General features: G+C 42.4%; 1 non-coding gene across 1 annotated transcript; it reads left to right on the top strand.

Moving 5' to 3' along the window:
• The first annotated feature begins 4005 nt into the window (after positions 1 to 4005).
• Positions 4006 to 4079, top strand: trnav-cac (transfer RNA valine (anticodon CAC)). The gene has a single exon. It is a non-coding gene; the product is annotated as a tRNA-Val (tRNA).
• The last annotated feature ends 1873 nt before the right edge of the window (positions 4080 to 5952 follow it).

Here is a 5952-nt window from a genome sequence, read left to right as displayed (position 1 = left end):
TGAAATAGTTGGTCCTGTTAATTTTAACAAAAGTTGCACCGGGTTCCTGGAGTCATAAGTGATACATCCTTGCTGTACAGTATAAATTCACACGAGGCCCATGCTTGAGAGAAGGTCAGTCTGTGACCTGTCCTTTATTCCTTTGCATTCAAGTGATGAAATTGGGTGGAGCTTCCCCTTTTATACCTGAAGGTCCAGGTTAGCAGTGTCTCCCACAAGTTCACCATCTCGTGGTCATTGTTCTCACAGTGTACAACTGAGGTCAGATTATATATGGGTTACAATGTTGGTTGAATACATGACAATAAGCACTTAAAATTTTAAACCATTCTCCTAAAATACAGCGTGTAAACGAGATAGGGATAAAAGTTCATCACATGTAAAGAGAAAATTAATGATTGAAGCTCGTAAAAGATCCTCTCGGAATAAGTGATCACAGTATGGTTGAATTTGTAATACAGATTGGGGGTGAGGAAGTAATGTCTCAAACGAGCGTACTATGCTTAAACAAAGGGATCTACAGTGGGATGAGGGCAGAGTTGGCTAAAGTAGACTGGAAACACAGACTAAACGGTGGCACAATTGAGGAACAGTGGAGGACTTTTATGGAGCTCTTTCATAGTGCTCAATAAAAATATATTCCAGTGAAAAAGAAGGGCGGTAAGAGAAGGGATAACCAGCCGTGGATAACCAAGGAAATAAAGGAGAATATCAAATTAAAAACCAATGCGTATAAGGTGGCCAAGGTTAGTGGGAAAATAGAAGATTGGGAAAATTTTAAACGACAGCAAAGAATGACTAAGAAAACAATAAAGAAAGGAAAGATAGATTACAAAGGTAAACTTGTGCAAAGCATAAAAACGGATAGTTAAAGCTTTTACCGATATATAAAACGGAAGAGAGTGACTAAAGTAAATGTTGGTCCCTTAGAAGATGAAAAGGGGGATTTCATAATGGGAAATGTGGAAATGGCTGAGATATTAAACAATTATTTTGCTTCGGTCTTCACAATGGAAGACACAGAAACCATGCCAGAAATTGCTGGTCACAGGATTGTGGGAAGGGAGGACCTTGAAACAATCACTATCACTAGGGGGTTAGTGCTGGACAGGCTAATGGGACTCAAGGTAGACAAGTCCCCTGGTCCTGATGAAACGCCAGGGTATTAAAAGAGATGGCGGAAGTTATAGCAGATGCATTCGTTATAATCTACCAAAATTCTCTGGACTCTGGGGAGGTACCAGCGGATTGGAAAGCAGCTAATGTAACGTCTCTGTTTAAAAAGGGGGGCAGACAAAAGGCAGGGAACTATAGGCTGGTTAGTTTAACATCTGTAGTAGGGAAAATGCTTGAAACTATCATGAAGGAAGAAATAGCGGGACATCTAGGTAGGAATAGTGCAATCAAGCAGACGCAGCATGGATTCATGAATGGGAAATCATGTTTAACTCATTTACTGGAATTCTTTGAGGATATAACGAGCATGGTGGATAGAGGTGTACCGATGGATGTGGTGTATTTAGATTTTCAAAAGGCATTCGATAAGGTATTACACAAAAGGTTACTGCAGAAGATAAAGGTACGCGAAGTCAGTGGAAATGTATTAGCATGGATAGAGAATTGGCTGGCTAACAGAAAGCAGAGAGTCGGGATAAATGGGCCCCTTTCGGGTTGGAAATCGGTGGTTAGTGGTGTGCCACTGGGATCGGTGCTGGGACCACAACTGTTTACAATATACATTGATGACCTAGGAAGAGGGGACAGAGTGTAGTGCAACAATATTTGCAGATGACACAAAGATTAGTGGGAAAGCAGGTTGTGTAGAGGACACAGAGAGGCTGCAAAGAGATTTAGATAGGTTAAATGAATGGGCTAAGGTTTGGCAGATGGAATACAATGTCAGAAAGTGTGATGTCATCCACCTTGGGAAAAAAAACAGGAAAAAGGGAATATTATTTGAATGGGGAGAAATTGCAACATGCTGCGGTGCAGAGGGACCTGGGTCCCTTGTGCATGAATCCCAAAAAGTTAGTTTGCAGGTGCAACAGGTAATCAGGAAGCCGAATGGAATGTTGGCCTTCATTGCGAGAGGCAATGAGTACAAAAGCAGGGAGGTCCTGCTGCAACTGTAGAGGGTATTGGTGAGGCCGCACCTGGAGTACTGCATGCAATTTTGGTCACCTTACTTCAGGAAGGATATACTAGCTTTGGAGGGGGTACAGAGACAATTCACTAGGCTGATTCCGGAGATGAGGGGGTTACCTTATGATGATAGATTGAATAGACTTGGTCTTTACTCGTTGGAGTTCAGAAGGATGAGGGGTGATCTTATTGAAACATTTAAAATAATGAAAGGGATAGACAAGATAGAGGCAGAGAGGTTGTTTCCACTGGTCGGGGAGACTAGAACTAGGGGGCACATCCTCAAAATACGGGGGAGCCAATTTAAAACCGAGTTGAGAAGGAATTCGTTCTCCCAGAGGGTTGTGAATCTGTGGAATTCTCTGCCCAAGGAAGCAGTTGAGGCTGGCTCATTGTATGTATTCAAGTCACAGATCGATAGATTTTTAACCAATATGGGAATTAAGGGTTATGAGGAACGGGCGGATAAGTGGAGCTGAGTCCACGGCCAGATCAGCCATGATCTTGTTGAATGGCGGAGCCGGCTCGAGGGGCGAGATGGCCGACTCCTGTTCCTAATTTTTATGTTCTTATGTTCTTATGTACCACTATCCCTCAGTAACCATATTATCATTTCTTTAATTCAGCAAAAGAAAGTTATCGGTTAATTGAACGTGATTAAATGAATTCATTTTTTTACATTAGCTGCATGTTGACATTTATATTGGGCTATTAGTTTGAAAACTGTGTTGTAAATATTATCTCCCTGACCAAGAATCAAACCTGTGTTGCGGTGGTACAAGGGGTGGATTCAGTGAATCATTTGAATGTGATTTCAAGTGGCGTTTACTGTAGTGCATTTAGGCACCTTGAGTAATGACCCCACGAGGCAGGGTATGATACTTAAACTGTGCAGACCCGCAGTCCGTTATTTGAAGCTCATCGAGTGAGGACAACATGCTGTGAGCTCCTTTATATACTGGGTTGCATGTAACCTTTCGGTCTCAAGCAGCAGCATTCTCTGGTGTAGGTAAGGTGTGTACAGTGTAAGAGTACATTCAGTGTTGCACAGCAGTGTTGCAGACGTCACACAGTAAACATGCATGCATACACAACAGTTACAATCTGTTTCGGTGTGAATCAAGTGAACTGAAAATGACAATAATGTCATGAACTATAATGATGCAGCAGTAAAACGGTATATTGGTCCCTGGTTGTCGAGTGGTAATGTTTCCATGCTCTCAACGTTGTGTCCTGGGTTCAATTCCCACCCTGGGAAGTTGTACTTTTAATTCAAAACCTTATAAAAAAAAGAGTTCATTTATTTTACAGATCTATATGCAAATCATGTATAAAAAATAAGAATCATTGACTTGAACATCATTAATTAATACATAAATTATTTTGTAAATCTTTTACCATTTATTTTGCCATGAGCATGTGAGGAACTTTTATCCCGATCTCATTGGGTTTAATTGTGGTACAAATGACGAACCGGGGGCTGGGTTAAGGAAAGGTTTACGTAGTGTAGCCGTTATCATGTTCACCTCCCACATGAAATGTCCCTGGTTTGAGCCTGGGCGCGTGCTTTATTTTAGAATATATTTGCTGTGAAATACATTGAACAAAAGTAGCCCCAGGTTCCGTGTCTTATGAGCAATGAACATTTTAAACCAATCTCCTAAAATACAGGATAAGTAAAGTCAGATTTATGGATTGAGTCGGCACAACTGGAGCTTTCTGATCCAGAAGATTCGGGGGGTGCGTTAATTTGGGAGTTTGACGACTTTGAAAGGAACATTTTTGACTTGTGCAGCTTCGGTAAGGGATTCAGAATTACACCTTCTGGCTTAACACTTCTCTCTGGGCACTAAGTTCAACAGTGGTTTCTGTAGTGTAGTGGTTATCACGTTCGTCTCACACACGAAAGGGCCCTGGTTTGAGCCCGGGCAGAATCATCATTTTAGAATATATTTGCTGTGAAATAAATTGAAAAAAGTACCCCAGGTTCCTTGTCTTCTGAGCAATGAACATTTGAAACCAATTTCAAAAATTCAGAGTGTGTTAAGTCAGATTGGGTGTAAAATATCATCTATGATGAAAGCTCCTGAAATTATTACAGTTCAGTTATTGAAGTATTGACTGTACGTCTGCAAAACAATCCGGGTGGGAATATTGGCCCAAAAATTCCGGTTGGAGGCTTCCCGCGGACAATTCCTTTCCGATCGGTGATGTTTTAATCACCCCACCTCCCACAGAGTTTAATTAATTGCATGTAATTATTTGAAAAAAGATTGAATTAAAAAGTTACTTTCCGAACTCGGGCTCCCTCTGTGAATGCCGAACCACTAAATGAGCAGGATACACATTAAATAATTTAATTCCAGACTTCATATTTTCTTTGCTGTTTCACAATAACCAGACCTCTGCTCCAAAATCTGTCTCACTGTTTCACCGGTGTCAGTCAGAGAAGCACATGGGACTGAATCAGTGACTTTGCTTTTTCGACCTCTCTTCTGAAGCGCCGCACGGTCCCACTCCGACAGTCAATGAACTGTTGGGACGTTAGTGTATCCAGGCTGTGGGTGGCCACCCCGAGCGCAGCAGAGGAGTTTCTGCATTAGTTCTGAGTGGGGACAGTATTTCCCCTTCTCTCTTCCTCTTGTCTATATCCCTCGGCTTTGTTTTCTGTATTTATTCCCCCGGCCTCATTTTATGTGTTTAAAAGGGAACAAAAGATGAAGTGTGCGACACCCTGGAACAACTTCTCTCACTCAAATATGTCTATTTAGTGAAGTGAAATAAAGAGCAATTAAAGCATAAGGGAGAAGCCACTGTTGCCCTTTTGACAGGAGAATAAACTCGCCCATGGCTGTTCATCCACAGCAAGTTTAAACATAATCTTCCTGCACGGGATCCTTTCACGTGGAAAGCAAACGTGATAACGGCTTCACTGCGGAAACCGCTCTGACCAGAAGTACAGCAGAGGGCAGCTGACCAGTGAATGTCTTCTGTGCTGATCGGGAATGTGTTGGCTCACCTTAAACAACTTCTGTCCCTCACTGACAGCTGTCAATCCTTCTCCTCCGCTGCCCTTTACACAAACATGTCACTGATCCCCACCCACCACACCACATCCCCATCGTGTTATCTTCCATGTTAGCATAGTGGGGCTGCGGAGGCATCTACTCTCTCCCCGCGGTTAGTGAACTCAGTCAGTCTGTAAAATTAAAGGGGAACAAGTGTCCCGCAAAGGGCAGGGGAAGGAAGAGAGTCTGTAACCTGGGCTTAATTGTTTGTCAAAGGCTACCCGTCCTGTTGTGTATTTCCAGCAGTTTCCTACTTTCACAGGTGGAGATACCGGGGCTGGACCATGCTCCTAAAATACAATGAGGTCGGGATAAAAGTTCCTCACATACTCAGGGCAAATTAAATGATTGAAGTTCTACAATGGATTAATTAATGATGTTTAAATCAATGAATCTTTTTTTCACATGAGATGCATGTAACTCTTTCTTCTAAGGTTTTAATTTTGATGGAAGTGCAATTTCCCTGGCCGGAAATCGACCCAGGGCCGCGGTGGTGAGAGCGCCGAATCCTAATCACTGGACCACCAGGGAACGCTGCATTGCTGCATCGCTGCATCGTAATGCTTGGTGTCATTATTGTCCTTTTCAATCCACTTGTTTCACACCGAAACACATTGCAACCGTGATCTGAATTTAACGCCACGTGATTCTTTGAAATCACCTTTAAATGATTGGGTAAAACCACTCCTTATACCACCGAAAAACAGCTTCGATTCCAGGTCAGGGCGGTAACTTCTGTAAC

The sequence above is a fragment of the Pristiophorus japonicus genome, unplaced genomic scaffold, assembly GCF_044704955.1.
Source record: "Pristiophorus japonicus isolate sPriJap1 unplaced genomic scaffold, sPriJap1.hap1 HAP1_SCAFFOLD_219, whole genome shotgun sequence".
Classification (NCBI taxonomy): Eukaryota; Metazoa; Chordata; class Chondrichthyes; family Pristiophoridae; genus Pristiophorus; species Pristiophorus japonicus.
The sequence above is the reverse complement of the archived record's forward strand: the minus strand, read 5'-3'. Positions and strand labels throughout refer to the sequence as shown.